General features: G+C 41.9%; 1 protein-coding gene across 6 annotated transcripts in view; it reads right to left on the minus strand.

Moving 5' to 3' along the window:
• PALM2AKAP2 (PALM2 and AKAP2 fusion) overlaps positions 1-15686 on the minus strand; it is a 267129-nt gene that overhangs the window by 84314 nt on the left and 167129 nt on the right. Inside the window, exon 1 of one of the 6 annotated variants that reach the window (XM_079331634.1) lies at positions 9478-9639. The exons of the other annotated variants lie outside the window; for them this stretch is intronic. The gene's annotated coding sequence lies outside the window, so the exon portion shown is untranslated. Of the gene's footprint in view, positions 1-9477; positions 9640-15686 lie in introns of those variants that run through there. 6 annotated transcript variants of the gene reach the window in all.

Here is a 15686-nt window from a genome sequence, read left to right on the forward strand (position 1 = left end):
AAGCAACCCAGACTGGAAAACACAAGAGCTGCCCCCTCCCACTGAAGGGTCTGAGCCAACACCATCGCCCAGGCTAAGCTGACTTGTTTGGTCAGTCCCTTGAGCAGAGCTGCCAGCTCCAGGGCAGTGATGCTACCCACTACCTCCTTGCCTTCACAAATCTAAGAAGAACTAGGATCCTGCCCTGCCACTCCCAAAACAGCTACTTTTTGCTGTTATCCTTTTAACAGCCAAACCAAAGAAACTCTGGCAACAGTGTCACTGACTGTGGGAAATACTGAGAGAGACCAACAACATATTTATCTGTTATGTTTGTTAGCACAGGGGAAAATCATAGTCTCCTGCCAATCCATTAACATTAACTGAAAGCTTAGGTCTTCAACCCTCTAAACTAGGGTTAAAGGATTTGGATTTGGAGGAGGGGTAGCTTATTTCAGAGCTTTCCAGAGAAGGTTTCAGGCCTCAGCATCTGAACAAGAACAACCCAGAGAAGTAATTCTTTCAGACTCATATGGTTTTTACAATACACTCTGAATCTAAATGTATTTGTTAGTTTTTAACTCTGCAGCCCAGGAAATATTTTTAAACTTTTAACGATTAAAAAAAAAAAAGTTTACAGTTAACAAGTCAAAGCTTGTTATCAGAGAAGCTACTGTATAGTTAAGTAAAATAAGATTTTATTAATATCTGAAAGCTGCAGGAGAGGAAAATTTGGTTTTAGTCTCTTGCAATATTTTTCCTATCACCAATGGTAAGCTCCCCATATAAACCCACAGAATCAAAGTAAATATGAATTAACTAGAAAATCTCAAATATTGTTCAACAGCATGAATTAACTGATGTCCAGCAACAGAATATACACACAAAATCTGATTCATCAAACCAATGCAAACTGTATCACCCAGCACCTAGTCCCAAATATGAAATGCAACAAAGCAGTAGAGGTATGGCTCCATACTGCCTAGTTACTTAAAAAGCCTGCCTGCCTAGGAGATACCTGAGAAATTTTGTGAGCATGACTCTCCACAATGGAGGCCTATTGCTGCTGAAATCCACTGCCACGTTCTTGAGAAATGAAACCATCAATTCACTATAAAATCTTGGCATCATGTGAAAGATGAAGTTCTCCTGCTGTGAAACTGGGTCCCTTTCTCTTCCTTAAAAAAGTCAGGCACGCTATTTCAAACTCATATCTGCCACAATAAAACTGCAAGCCCTTCAGTGTCTCCTTTTCTCACTTTCCCCCTCCCTTTTGCCTCCAAAGGAAATTATTCATTAGATCCAGCAGCTAGAAAGGTAATTTAAATGGGATGATGCATTTCCCAATGCAGCTGCACCATTTTTAATAGAAATTGAGAGGTTGAAGTGACAAAACTTATGTATTCTTTTTTTCTATTTTGCATCTGGGTTTCTTACCAGTATCTAACATGATGACAGACACAACCACATGTTACCATCTGCACCTGCAGGATTCCAGTTTTATTTTCCTTTCTGCAGAATACATACCAAAGGCATGGAAAGGGGAATGCTTAGAAACACAATATATGTGCTCCTCTATCCCCAGGGACCTACACCCCAGGCAGCTGGTGATCAGTTGGTAATATCCCATTGGGAAGTCCCTTTTTTGACAGTTTACTCTGCCAAGAACTTTGGGAGTTGGCTTGATTTCTCTTCAGAAAGCCAGGATAATACAGAGTCTTGGAGCATGCAAGAGAACAGTCCTATCATACTTTGCCTCCAGAAAGAAAACAGGTTTCCAGCAGCACACAGTTTAATACAAACCCTATCCAGCTTGCCACAGAGAAGTCACATTCCGTATTCAGGACGGCAAGATATGCTGACTTGCTAGAGTCAACAAGAACAGTAGGCAAGGCCTGACAGCTGAACTTCTGAGTTTTCCACACATCCCACTAGAACCAGTGAAGAATAACTTATTTCTGCTGTTGAACTGTTACTGCTATACAGATGGAACCCCTGAATAATGGAGAAGCCTGGAGAATGAATGACAGGCAGACTAGCCTAAAAACATTTTATTCCGAGCAGAAGTTCATTTGATAATGACATGTGACAAAACGACAAGAACAATGAACTTCCCCACAAGAAACATTAATTCTATTGCAGTATCTTCAGTACACGTCATTCTGAAAGACTGAGCTAGTTTGGCTCCAAATACTCACCATATATTATCTGGAATCCAACTCTACTGCTGACCATCAGAACCCAGAACTAAGAAATAAGCAAAAAGTCTGTGGAAATAATTGTCACTCAAAGCTAAATTCTGGGGAGTCCTGCTTATGTGCAGGTCTTATCACAAACCGGCTTCAGGACTGCCTAAATATGTCAGTAGCTGTTGTCAGTTTTCCAGTGACAACTCCAAATAGTACTTTTTTCCCCTAAGGGTGAACTTTCTAGAAATTTCAAAATTACCTGAGCTATCTAATTAGGTGGAAGATGATTTTTCAAGAAGTTTAAGGGCTTAAAATATACCCCAAAATGCCAAAAATGTCAACTAATTAAAAGGTATTTTTAATTTGAAGGGAGAATTATTTGCTAAATGTCTGTCAATATGCACTCTGTGATTCTGTGCCATGCTGCTTCTGTTCTCATTAACCAAATTGATAAGCACATTTTATACATCTAAATGAGCATAAACTCAGTCCTCGCAAATTTATCACTCCAAAAAGCCTAAGAGGCAACAGGACAGGGATGTTCACAGTACCCATAAAAAATGCTGTTCAAAGGTCTCATTTTCAGAAAGTGAATGGGCACTTCTTCAGTCTATGTTGGTTCCCCTTTTAAAGCACATTTCAAATTTTAAAGAACTCCCCAAAAGTGTGGCTGCTGCTCTCCTTCTTCAGAGCTGCTGTTCATCAGAGGTTGAGAGGGGACGAATATGGATTTGAGAAGCAAAGAGGAAGAAGAAGCTTTCATTTGCAATAATGTAAGAGGAAGCTAATATGTCTCTGTTTGACATTTTTAAATTAAACAAAGCCAGGAATTGAAACAGAAGAGTGTAAGTACACTTACATAACGTAGCGATGGAAGCTCATGGAGACCGGGAACATCAACTGGGTGCAGGACAGGCAAATCAAAGAGCAGCACCTAAAGCCAACCCAGGTTCTTCTGTGCTACCCTTTAGCTATAATTAAATGATCAAAATGGTTGGTTTGATTAAGCCAATTTCCAGTGATACACTGACCAGTGTGTTCAGTACACCCACTGCTTTCAAAACAGAAAAATACAGAACTGCCATAAATAGTTTTACTGTTGTTGTTCTAAGGGCCTTTTCCAATCTAAATGAATATATGATTCTATAAAAATACTGAAAATACACAAGCAAATGGAAAAGTAAGACTGTAACTTTATCTCAATTTTTCTTTTTAATGATCACAACCAGCAGCAGGAGCAAGGAACAAGTCTGCTCTGCCAAGTTCAGCTGCGCCATGCCAGAATGACACTGCTGGAAACAGGTCCTGGTGTTGTGTCCCTGTCTCAGCCACAGGTTGTGAACAGTTGAAACAACATGGTGTTGAGGCCTGAAATGTGTCTGCACTCTCCTCATGGCTATACCTCCTACTAACACACCTGGCCCTCCAGATCTTCCTTGGTGTTTTGGCCACAGTCGTCCTCTCCTAAGCGCAAGCAAGCTGTGCCAATAAGACATGTCTTGAAAACACAGGGACAATCAGAACATCAAATCATGGCACAAACCACAACAATTTGTTCACCTTGCATATAATCAGTTTTAAAATCAGGTTAAATGACTCTCTGGGTTTATTGATAGTAGTTTCCCACACCAGCACATGGGCTCCCAAGAGCACTACCAGCAAAAATCTCTTCTTGTGCTTACTCCTGGGGCAGGGTAGCAGCTAATAGGGAACTCTAAAATTGGAAATAAATGACCTATTTCTGAGGAAAGGTGATAGAATAATATTTAAAGGTTTGAAATTGGCTTAACACTGTCTTCTATACAAGGCTCCAGGAGTACTGTAATACACTCCTAACAGAACAAAATTGGAGAGACAAAACATCTGTACAAACCGACTCACCAGCTTTAACAAAAACAATCTTTACTTCTTTACTTCTGCAAAGTTTGTTCATATACATACATCTATTTAATTAGTTTGCCAGTAGAGTTCGGTACAGGTGTACACTTCAGCAGATTCCTATTTCTGGTTTGTCATCTTCCTAAAATCTGCCTAGAAGAGCAATTAAAAAAAAAAAAAAAAAAAAAGGGGTACTTCTTAAAAGTGAAGCTTTTTCAAAGATGGGTGGACCTTGTTTGTATCATAGTGGTTCTGTTAGGGAATTCTTCTCAACTGGTACTACTAAACTTGCTCCACATTTAATGAGACACAGAAATAGGGCACTCCAAGCATGTATACAGATGGAGCTATATTTTTCCCTACAGTGCTGGGGAAAAAATGCTGTTATTAAGCTTAATTCAAACAATGTTAGTGTCGTTGTCCCAGACAAAGAGGCACATGATGTCCACTTCAATTCTTAGGTTTAATGATTAAAAAATAACATCCCTGTTCTCAAGTATCAGTCCCTGAGAAAAACTGTTAGGAAGGAAGCTGCATATGTCCTCTGGTGCATTTGCTGTCAGGTCCAGTCAACCTACCTAGTACTCTGGGATTGATGCAATGGTGTTTGTGGGTTTGGTGGTATTTATCTGTTTGGTTGGTTTTGTTTGCTTGTTTTGGGGTGTGTGTGTGTCTATGTGTGTGTTTAAGTGACTATAATCCTAATGTGTCATCAGTTTAAAGGTATTTTAAAATTGCCAAAATAGGAGATTTTTTTTTTTTTTTGCTGTTTTGCAAAGTGGTCAACTTTAACAGCTAGAAAGGGGAATAAATGAGATGAATATAACCCTTCCCTGCCAGTATTACATCCTTAAAAACTCTTCCTGATTAATGCGTAAATTGTACAAACAGATGCTACATAAAGCAACATAAAACCATGTAGAATAAAGCTGGTAAAACACAGAGAACCTTTCTCTGCTGAAGTACATATGGTGACGTGAATTTATATACAGAGTGTTCTGCTTTTTCCCTTTTAAACCCAGAAACATGGGAGAATAGGAAAATCATGATCCCCAGAGCCCCAAAAGAATCAGTGGAACCAACAGATTCTGGAGAAAAAAAAATATCCAGAGCTTTGGAAACATTCTTTCCCCCTGGATCATGATTCATCTCTTTAGTCAATTAAATAAAGATGGAAATAAAATTCCAAAATGAACAGGATACTCTTTCATGATTCAGTAGCACATACCAAAGCTTTCCCTAGAGCTTGTGTACATCTTTTAAAGCAATATTCCTAACTTTTCTAATAGACATAGATATGTTTTGGAGGAAATCTGATTTATTTTAAATAAAATATTGCTTTTCTCTTTTATTAATAAGGGATTAGATAAATCATTCCCTGCCTGTATAATACCTAGGGAAAACTCTCACTTTCGCACTACATTGCATGTAAGTTTCCCATTAAGCAATGCAACACTTGAGTCTTGTAACAATACAGTATTCTAATAACATTTCTGAGGAAATATTCTGAAGACACAGCTTTCCTTTCTCCTGGAAATCCAGTATTTACCATCATCAAATAAACAAAAAATGAACTCTGAACTCTCAGTAATTATAAACTTAAATAAAATGATCTATTTTTAAACTTAAGGATGGCATGATTTACAGTTATAATGGATTAATGAAGGTTATTCACCACCAAAAAGAACAACAATTTCAGCTGATAACCCAGAATTTTAATATGATAAAAAGTATCCTCTTTTTTGTTAATTCTGGTAGAATACCAGAAAAGCCAAGCACTATGAATGTAATTACTTGGGAAACAAGCCTGCAGTAGCAGATTGCCCAATGTAGAGAAGAAAAGAAGAGAAACAAGAATCTGTTTTACAGGTGAAAAACTTCAGCACTGATGATTCACACTTGTTTTTTTTCAGGATGGAGTGAGATACATGTGGTCTCCTGAAGTTATTTTGTGCTACACGTATTTTTTAAAGCTTTGTATGTTTCCGTACTGAACAGCCATGACTCTTAACTGATGACCGAAAATACTGGTAGGGCCTTGAGATGTCATCTTAGTCATCATCTACATTCCTGCAGTCAACTACAATGACTATGATGACAGGTTAACATTAGGTTAACATTTTAAAATCCCCAAAATTCCCCATCTGACTCTGTAAAAATCTTTCCCATTTGGTATATTATGGGGATAGCTAATGTTACCAACTACAACTGGACATCTTTCCTTTTCAGATGGCTGAGATGGAAACTATCCCTAATTAACTCACCCCCAAGAGGAAGACTGACTGCATGGTTTGCTTCCTCACTGAAGACTAACCAACAGAATCATTCTCCAGGTCCCTCCCCATCAAGCTGTACTGTGAAATACATTCTTAGCAGAAGAAGAATCCCAGATAGCAGAGTTCACAGAGTATATACACTTTGCTCAACTTTAAATACCAATTTATTGGAACAATGCACACTTAAGTCTTACAATTAGTTAAGCAAAAAAAGACTTAAAAATTTGGGGATGTAGAAGAAAAAGAGCACCACTTTGGCATATGGCTCAAAGGAAACAATGTAAATTATAGCTATAACTGCATCTGCTGGCATTCATTCAGCGTTGCTTGCAATATTTCAAAATTCAACTTAATTTTATAGAACTTTACTGAAGTAGTGTGGTCAGCAGTCAATCAAAGATCATCCCTCTACAGCACTAATGTAATATTTAGGTAAGCTAGCATCATCATCATTTAACAGGCCCACATTTCTTTCCACTATAATTTGAATGCCAAGCCTATCCACATTCACTTCAATTGACTTTGTCCCAATGGGTGGGAGTATTGGAAATTACTTTTCCTCAATGAATTATGAGTCCAGAATTTCCTAGGGAACTTCACTAAGTTTTGGCATTGAAACAAATGAAAAAAACCCATACAAACAAAAAAAACAGAAACAAAAAAAAAACAACACCAAAACCTAAAAAGCAAAACACCAGCCTAAAAATGGGAAACAAGCAATGAAAATTGTATCAAAATAACACAGAACTCAGGCTGAATTCTAGGTATCCAAGAAACAAGGTGCACATGAGAACAAAGATCTGCCCCTTCAGCAGTCTACTAGACTGCTAGACTACTAGACAGACAGCTGCTGCAGCTTTTCATTTTTTAGGGGGGTGGGAGGCAGACCATTTTGGCAACTTGAACAAGCCTCTTTATCCCACAACCCACAATGCACTGCCCATCAGTTAAAAGTCAGAACTGCCTGAAAATCAGTACAGCAGCACATCAAAGAGAGAAAAATCACACTGTGAATAGTAACAATAGGGACATTTCTAGATGTTGCTTTATGCAGCTCTTCTTGTCTTGCTATAAATGGAGTATCAATAGCAGTTGCTAAATCAGCAGGTGTTTCCAGTAGCAAAAGTGAATTTCGCAGTTTAGACAAGACAAACCAGGCATGAATCAAATTATCTTATGATCAAAGTATACATCAAACTGCTCAGGATTCTGCTGGCTGGACATTTCATGCTATAAGTAATACGATCCAGTATCCTTAACTTAGCCAAAACTCTGGCTGAAGTCAACAGGAGTTTGGAGCAATTAAAAAGGACTGCACACACCCCTTCCTACAGAAGCTGCACATCCACAGTGAAGGGAAATAACCATCACTTGTCACAAGAGCTATTTTTCACTGGCACTATTACAAGATATTTATAAATATGGCTTAATTTACTTAAGAGCTCACCTGGGACTTGTACTCTTTGGACAGCTACGAAAACTAATACAAAAACAAGTATCAGTTGTCAACAGCCAAGATCTGCATGTAACATTTTAAATCTCTGAAAACTTTGACAGAGGCTACAGCAGGGCATTAAATGGATGGGCATTCAAATATAAAATGAAGATAAATCGATAAAAAACACTCAATACTGAGTGGTCAGAAATGCTTGCAATGAATACACTTAAAGAAACGCAATTTTAGCTGTAACTTCTGTTGTGTGCAGATACGTAAAAACTGTGATCTAAAGATGAAAAAACTTGCCTTTCTTAGGAAAAAAAAAAGTCATGCACTATAAAAGATACAGATATATATACACACAACTTTTTTGGGTTCCTGAGGCTGCTGAGATCCTGAAAACGTAATTGTGAAATTGAAATAAATCCCTGCTAGATAGGCAAAGCCTCTGCAAAACACTTACACAGCATGAATACAAATTGACATACCAGAGTTATGAGACAATGCTAGAATCAGAGAATATTACAACGTTGAACTGTTAATCACCACTCATAATAAAACAACATGTTTGTTTCGTGGGTAAAATCACAACGGGGGGAATATGGTCTATCTCTTCTAATAGCAGGCTTGTACTTGTACCTAATGTACATCTTCTGGGACCTGACAGGCAATTCATCTGAAGATGAAAACCTAACTTCAGTACGATGACTGACTGCTCTTTAAGGCTAATGATTAATGTTATCAGGAACTCCAACACTGGTACAGCCACATCAGCTGCCGGCCTGCCCACCTCAGTAATAATTTTAATAACTTTTTTGTAAGAGACACCAGTGTTTCAGAAGTTTACGCTGCAGTGGTCCTCAGCAGAGGCCAAATAAAAAAGAAATAAAATATTAAAACTCATGAACTCGCCTTGCTGCTACAGAGGAACCTAAAAAGAGAAATACTTGGAACAAAGATACAGGGGATTTTCTCTTCAAAAAGGGGAGTCCAGGAAAATTTTAGATCGCCATGAGAAACACATGATGATTAAAAAATAATTACGTCACAGGTTTCTCAGGATCTTGACGAGCCCCCTCCACACGCCCCTCCATCCTCCCGACCTGGCCGTCTCCACGCTCAGCGGCCGCCCCGGGGAGAGCGGCGGAGCCCCCGGGGCCCCGGCCCGGCCCGACGGGGCACAGCCGCCCCTGGCCAGCGCACCCCGGGATGCTCGCACTGACCCGGCTGTCCGTGCCGCCCCGCTCCCGCAGCTCCGGCGGGCCGCGCCTCCCCCGCCCGGGCCGGGGCCGGAGGCACCGCGCCGGGATGCGATGGCAAGGGCAGCAACTCAGCATTCCCTCTGTTCTCCTGGCCTCTTCCCTTCCCCTCCGTGCATCTGCATTCCCCTCTCCTGCTCTCCCTCTCCCTGCCCGCGTTTCCACCTTCCCTCCACGCTTTTCTCCTGCCCCTCCTCGCACCTCTACCGACACCTTCTTATCTCCCCCGCCTTCTCCTGCCCACCCCCCTCTTCCCTCTCCGCTCTTTCCCGCCCGCAACCCACCGAGGGCCAGCTCTCCGGAGCCTCAGCCACCGCCGCCTCCCTCTCCTCCGCGCTGAGAGCCGCGCTCACACACACACAGAGGCGGCCAGATAGACAGACAGGCAGGGCGGGCAGACAGACAGAGACAGACAGACAGACGCCGCGCGGACACGCGCATCCCGACGCTCGCAGTACCTTATCCAAACCGCTCCCGCTCCTCCGGCTCGCGGCGTGCGCTGCCAGCCCCGTGCGCAGCCCCGGCACGTCGGGTCTCCCTTCCTCCTCCTCTTCCTCCTCTCCCTCCTCCCCCACTTCCCTCCCCGCCCGCCCCCTTCGCCGACGCCGAAGAAGGGGGGCAAAGCCGCCGCCCGCCTCGTCCCGCCCCGCCCCGCCTCGTCCCATCGCGCCCGTCCCGTCCCGTGCCGTTCCGTCCTGCGGAGGCTCCGCCGCCGCCCCCGCCCGCCGCGCTCGGGTTACCGACCGCCGGCCAGCCTCTCCTGTTACGGTGCCCGCGGCTGGCACCGGGGGAGCCGGGAAGGAAAGGGACGCGGCCCCGCGCTTCGCCTCCGGGGCGTGCAAGGGCGGGAGCTTCACTTCCCCGCCAGCTCCGGGAGTTTCCGAGCCGCGGGTTTCGGACTATTGTCTTTTTGCTTTGTTTTGGTTTGATTTTCTTTATTGGTGAAGGGGACTTGGCCGTTTTGATGCTTTGTTTTGTTTTGTTTTTTAATAGGTGGTCTACTGTCCTGGGCTTCTTCAATGCTGCCTTTAACCCAAATATGCTTGCAAGTGTTCCCATTGATCTGCTATCCTTCCTGTGAAAAAGCTCTGCCTTTTATTTTTGGTATCAGTACAAACTTAATTATCCCCTCAGTTCCTGTGCTGGGAATGAGGAACAACTAACGCTTTCTTTGAGCTGGATATGGGGGACAATTAACCCTCTCAGAACTGATCATGGGTTTGCAGATCTCCGCTGTAATGTCTGTGCATCACTAACATTTCCCGGCTGTAGAGCTGAGCGTTGCTGTCATGGGAACCTTTGTCTAAGAACTGTTCTGTACCTCTTACCATCCTTGATGAACTCTTGAGCATGACTATGATCTATCTAATAGATCTAAATTTGAGTAGATGAAGTACATAGGATTTAAGATGTGATCAAACCATCGATTCATACTATGGCATAATGACGTTTTTCCTTGAAGACAATTCATGAGGAACTTTTGAGCACAGGAGGGGATGTTTCCGTGGCCTGTCATAACCCTGAGATTTTATTCGTGGCAGCTCAGAGCCCAACATTCTTAATGACTGTTTGTGTTATTCTACACTTACTTATACTGGATTTCTGATATTGAACATTCAGTCTTGTAATGTCCAGGTCTAATTCTTCACAATCTTTCCTCTTGTTACTGCCAAATAAATGCATTTTAATGAACTTTGCTATTTGACTCCATTCCCAGGTAAGGCAGAGTACATTGAACAGCACACATTGCAACACTCGCTTGCAGAACTCTGCACCATCCAGCACCTCCCTCTATTGTGAGAACTGGTGATTTATTCCTGTACTTTAAATGTTATCTTCAAAAAAATTACAGAGCTATACCAGGGCTTTCCCTCTCGTTGTTTTCTCTGCTTAGTCTCCTTAAAAGCCTTTGTCAAGAACCTTTTAGACACCCGGTCAGATATGGAAATTAGATCACCCTTATCCACGTTTTTGTTGACCTTTTCAGAGACCTCCAAAAGGTTTGTTTAAGGCAGGACTTTACAGCAGTAATGTTGACTCTTCTCAGATAGATTGCATTAAGTGTTCTTTAGCATCTCTGTATTTGGACAGTACAGGCATGAGGTTTGCAAACCTTTAGCTCTCCAGTCTGTATTGAAATTTAGTATCCCATTTGCCTCCCTCCATTCTTCAGTAGCCAATGTTTTAAATGGGAGGTTACATGCTGCTATTGATGATTCAGTTGCTGCATTTTCTGTTGAGAACTCAAGGATACATGCTCACAACAGAGGACATGGTTGCTACCTGAATGCTGTGTGCTAATGAAAACGATTTATGGTAAAAATAATGGTATAAGGTAACTGAGGTGTACATATGTAAGTGCAGAGATGTAAGTAAGAAGTTATCCTAATAATCAACTACAAGTGGCCACAATCCTCTTTGCAAATATATGTGTCTGAAAGCACATGAGAGTATGGTACAGACAAAAACCTCCAAGGTCTTTGACACAGGGAGCGGCCTGCCATTCTCCCTACTGGCAACCATGTTTCTCTTTTTTGGACTTCATTGTAAATTCTCTGGACAAAGGCTGAGCTTTTTAATAAACATTTTTTACTTGCCACTAGCATGCAGCACAGGAAAGGGGAAGAGAGATCAGCTCTGAACAGGGGTGTTTCAGCTGCACCATCTAGGAATGTCCCCAGGAATGTCTGCAATGCAGTTATCTGTGCAAAGAAAGGGCTATAGCCTTTGTCCTTCTAGGATAAGGTGCTAGAACCACAGTACATCCTCATTCAGACTATTTGCAGAGAGCAGAGAGCAAAGGGAAGCTGTGCATGGACATGCATTGCTGATCCTGCCCACCATCCTGCCCTGCAGGCATGAGAGTCTGTACTCCCACAGATAGGCATACCATCCAAGTGGCAATATGGGCATGTGGAGGAAAGAGGAAAAGGAGCAAGGGAATTACATCCTTTTTGAATGTTTCACAGATCTGACCACTCTTTATTTGGTTTTTAGGAACTTCAGCTGCTAGAAACAGAGTACGGCAGTTATCAGAAGGGAGGAAAGGAAATAAATTACTGGTTTTTGCTTATGGAAACCTTCAGAACCATGCAGAAAGGTCCCCTCCAGACCTAAAAAACATAATTAAAATAAGCATTGTCAAGTTCCATGCTTTCTAAAGTTTTGGAGACTGGCAGTACTCAACTGTGGAGAAAAATCTGGAAACCAATGATGCTACAGTGTCAGAGGAGGAATTTCAGAGCTCTTCTTCCTGGGTTCACACCTTTCTATCTTATTGTTCCAGCAATTACCTTCTGTCCCTTTCCTACTTTCTGGGTTCATACAACAATGGACTGTATGACAGCAGCAGAGATTTTCTTCCATTAGATAAAGCAATGTCACAAATGAAACTGACACAGTTTGTTAATGCTCCGTAAATTTACTACAGCATTACAGAGAGCTTCAGGTAGGGGAAGGAGCAATTACTCTTTGCCAGAATGCAGTTTTCCCTTATTTTTACTATAATATTGAAATACCTTTACCTAGGTAATGAATTGCAGGATTAGTTGGTACAATACTAAAAACTCTCCAAAGAGGGAGAATGTAAAGACAGCTGCAATGACCAAATATTTGTCAAGAAAAATAGTTATTTTTTAACACTCACACAACAGCTCCTCATATCATCCTATTTCAGGCCTGCTTTATATGCTTATGAAACAAAAATGTATTATCCCCAGTATCACCTCACTCCTCCTCCAATGGCTGCCCAGTTTGCATCCCAAGACTGTGCTGAAAATGTTGGGAAAAATTACAATAACTGATCCTGAGATTAGCGTGGAGTCTTGGAGAATGTCAAGGAACTGCAACTGTGTATCTGAGCTTCTCTTTGCAGGGGACTGCAAAACTGACCATGCTTTTCTACATCTGCAGCCTGTGGTCATGAGGACTAGTGCCACTGGAGTCAGTGGAAATGGCAGGAGGTCAACATCTCTGACAACGAGGCCACGTGCTTATGTGAGACCTTGTTATTATACAAAAAGGCTCTTATTCCTGCTCTTTTTATTTCTGCCATATAAACTGACCTAGTTTACAATCTGCCTCTGTACAGATGTGTGCTCATCCATGGGCAGAAAGAGGATGGAATCATTGCAAACAAACAGTGCCTGGAGTTGGAAAGGGGAAGAGACACAGGGTAGCTCAGGATGGAGAGGTAAAGAGGAGGAAATTAGAGGAGAGGAGAGGAGAGGAGAGGAGAGGAGAGGAGAGGAGAGGAGAGGAGAGGAGAGGAGAGGAGAGGAGAGGAGAGGAGAGGAGAGGAGAGGAGAGGAGAGGAGAGGAGAGGAGAGGAGAGGAGAGGGAGGAGGAGAGGAGAGGAGAGGAGAGGAGAGGAGAGGAGAGGAGGGAGAGGAGAGGAGAGGAGAGGAGAGGAGAGGAGAGGAGGAGAGGAGAGGAGAGGAGAGGAGAGGAGAGGAGAGGAGAGGAGAGGAGAGGAGAGGAGAGGAGAGGAGAGGAGAGGAGAGGAGAGGAGAGGAGAGGAGAGGAGAGGAGAGGAGAGGAGAGGAGAGGAGAGGAGAGGAGAGGAGAGGAGAGGAGAGGAGAGGAGAGGAGAGGAGAGGAGAGGAGAGGAGGTCGTATCAGTATCTGCTGCTCCTGTCCAGGAGACAGAGGAGTAACTCAGTCTTTGCTTTTGGACCCTGTCAGTATAGGGGCACATGGTTTCTGTGAGGCAGACTTTTTCATTGTTTTGCAGTGAACCTTGAAATGGAGAATAATTTGAAAAGGATACCTCTTCGTATTAGAATTTTTTACAGGCTGCTGTTTATAGTCCAGCACACTATTCATGTTGTCTATGAACTCTAAAAGATACTGAATGCAGAATAAAGAAAGGAAGGAAAACACCATGATAATGATGCTGAATATGCCAGGCAGTTTTATAACATTTATAAATGAAATGTAGACCTGAAGGGTGATGCTTGATACAGCCTCCACACTGAATATGAAAAATGAGTTTTGCTTGGGATGCAGACTTTTAAGTGTTTTAGACTGGCTGTCAGAAATTTTGTGATTACATTAATTTACCTTTTCTTGTGGTTCTGGTTATTTCTCTGACTGCAGAAAAACATGGAGATGAGCTGGATGGGAGAATGCAGCAGCTTGTAATAATGTGCGTGAGATGAAAATGGTACTTTAGTGTATTCTCTATGCATTTATAAAACTAATGAATGCAGAGATCCACCAGTCAGTTAGCAAAAGAGCTGTAGGAAGTTTGGAGGTCACATTCATAAATACTTTGTATTCAGTGCGGGGATGAAATGTTGTGAATTACAAAGGCAGGGAGCTGCTGGTAGAGAGCTGACTGGAGATCTTGTTCTATTCCTGTCATTGCTGCTGATTTGTGATGTCACTGAAGGTAAATCACTTTCTCTTATTTGTCTGTATGAGTTGATGAGTTTTAGGATAGGGACTTTTGGTTAGTAGGAGGTGGGAAACTTAATAGGACCTCCGTTGTGGTTAGGGAACTCAAATAGAAAGTTCATACATAGAATGAACTCAAAAATTCCTTTCTGAAGTTATTCACCTGTATAACAGGCTCATTTAAACACATCTATTATGTCTTGGAATAGATTGGTAAGATCTCTATCAGCTACTCACTATATGAGTAATCTCATTTGCTTAAATGTGACTCCTTGAGTGAGTAATGTTTTAGTACTGGCTCCATAAACGGTCTGAGTCACCATCAAACTACGTGTGCAACTCTGCGAGCGCTTACCACACCGTGTAGTGCGCTTTACTGCGAGCAAATCTCTCCCAGGAATAATACCCACTAGTAACTGTTTCTGTCATCCACACTCACGTGTAGAAGTTACTAAGCTCTGCAGTCGAAAAACCAGCCAAGTTTCGCTGGAATCACGTTCTCTTCGATTCACGGAAACTGTTAGTTTCCCTTCACAAGAAATCCAAAGAAGTATTAAGTACTTGTGGTATTGTAAGGAAAAGATCTATTCTATTGCAGCTTCCAGGAATGCCACTGCCTAACCAACTCATGGATCTCCCTCCTTCCGGAAAACGCAGTCATTGCAACTCTGAAGCTGTAAAGTTTCACTTAAAAGTTCTTTACAGTCTTTTTCCAGCTAATGTTTGTGCTTTGATTCCTCCTGCCTTATCCTTGTCTCATTGTGCCCTCGTCCACAATAGCCCCTGTTTCTTTTCCCTATTGTGAGCTTTGTGACTCCTTTCAGTCTGCTCCTTTTCCTAAGGGCAGAAAAAGAAATTCCATTCAGTAGTATCCCTCTTTTATTCTACAAATTCCTCTTTCAAGTGAGCTTCATCAGTACACCAACACAAGGCAGTCCTCAAAGGTAATTTGCCATGTCCAGCTTGCCTGATTGAGCCTGATCATCCTCAGAGTGAAGTTCTACATATTTTTCGAACTACTATCTCGATAGAAAGAGCCATATAAATATAGCACTACTTGTTACCAGAGCATTACATATTCTACATTTATATAAACTAGTGAGGCATGATAAACATGGACTACAGAACTTCAACAATTATGTACAGTTGCATGTTATTCCTGCAATAGAATAGGGCATAGCAAAAAAAGATTTAAAGAGCAGTCATTATTTTAGGAATAGGGAACCACTGTAACTCTTCTATACAATACTTGAATAGCATATTCTCACAA

The sequence above is a fragment of the Erithacus rubecula genome, assembly GCF_903797595.1.
Source record: "Erithacus rubecula genome assembly, contig: SUPER_Z_unloc_6, whole genome shotgun sequence".
In the NCBI taxonomy this organism is placed as follows: domain Eukaryota; kingdom Metazoa; phylum Chordata; class Aves; order Passeriformes; family Muscicapidae; genus Erithacus; species Erithacus rubecula.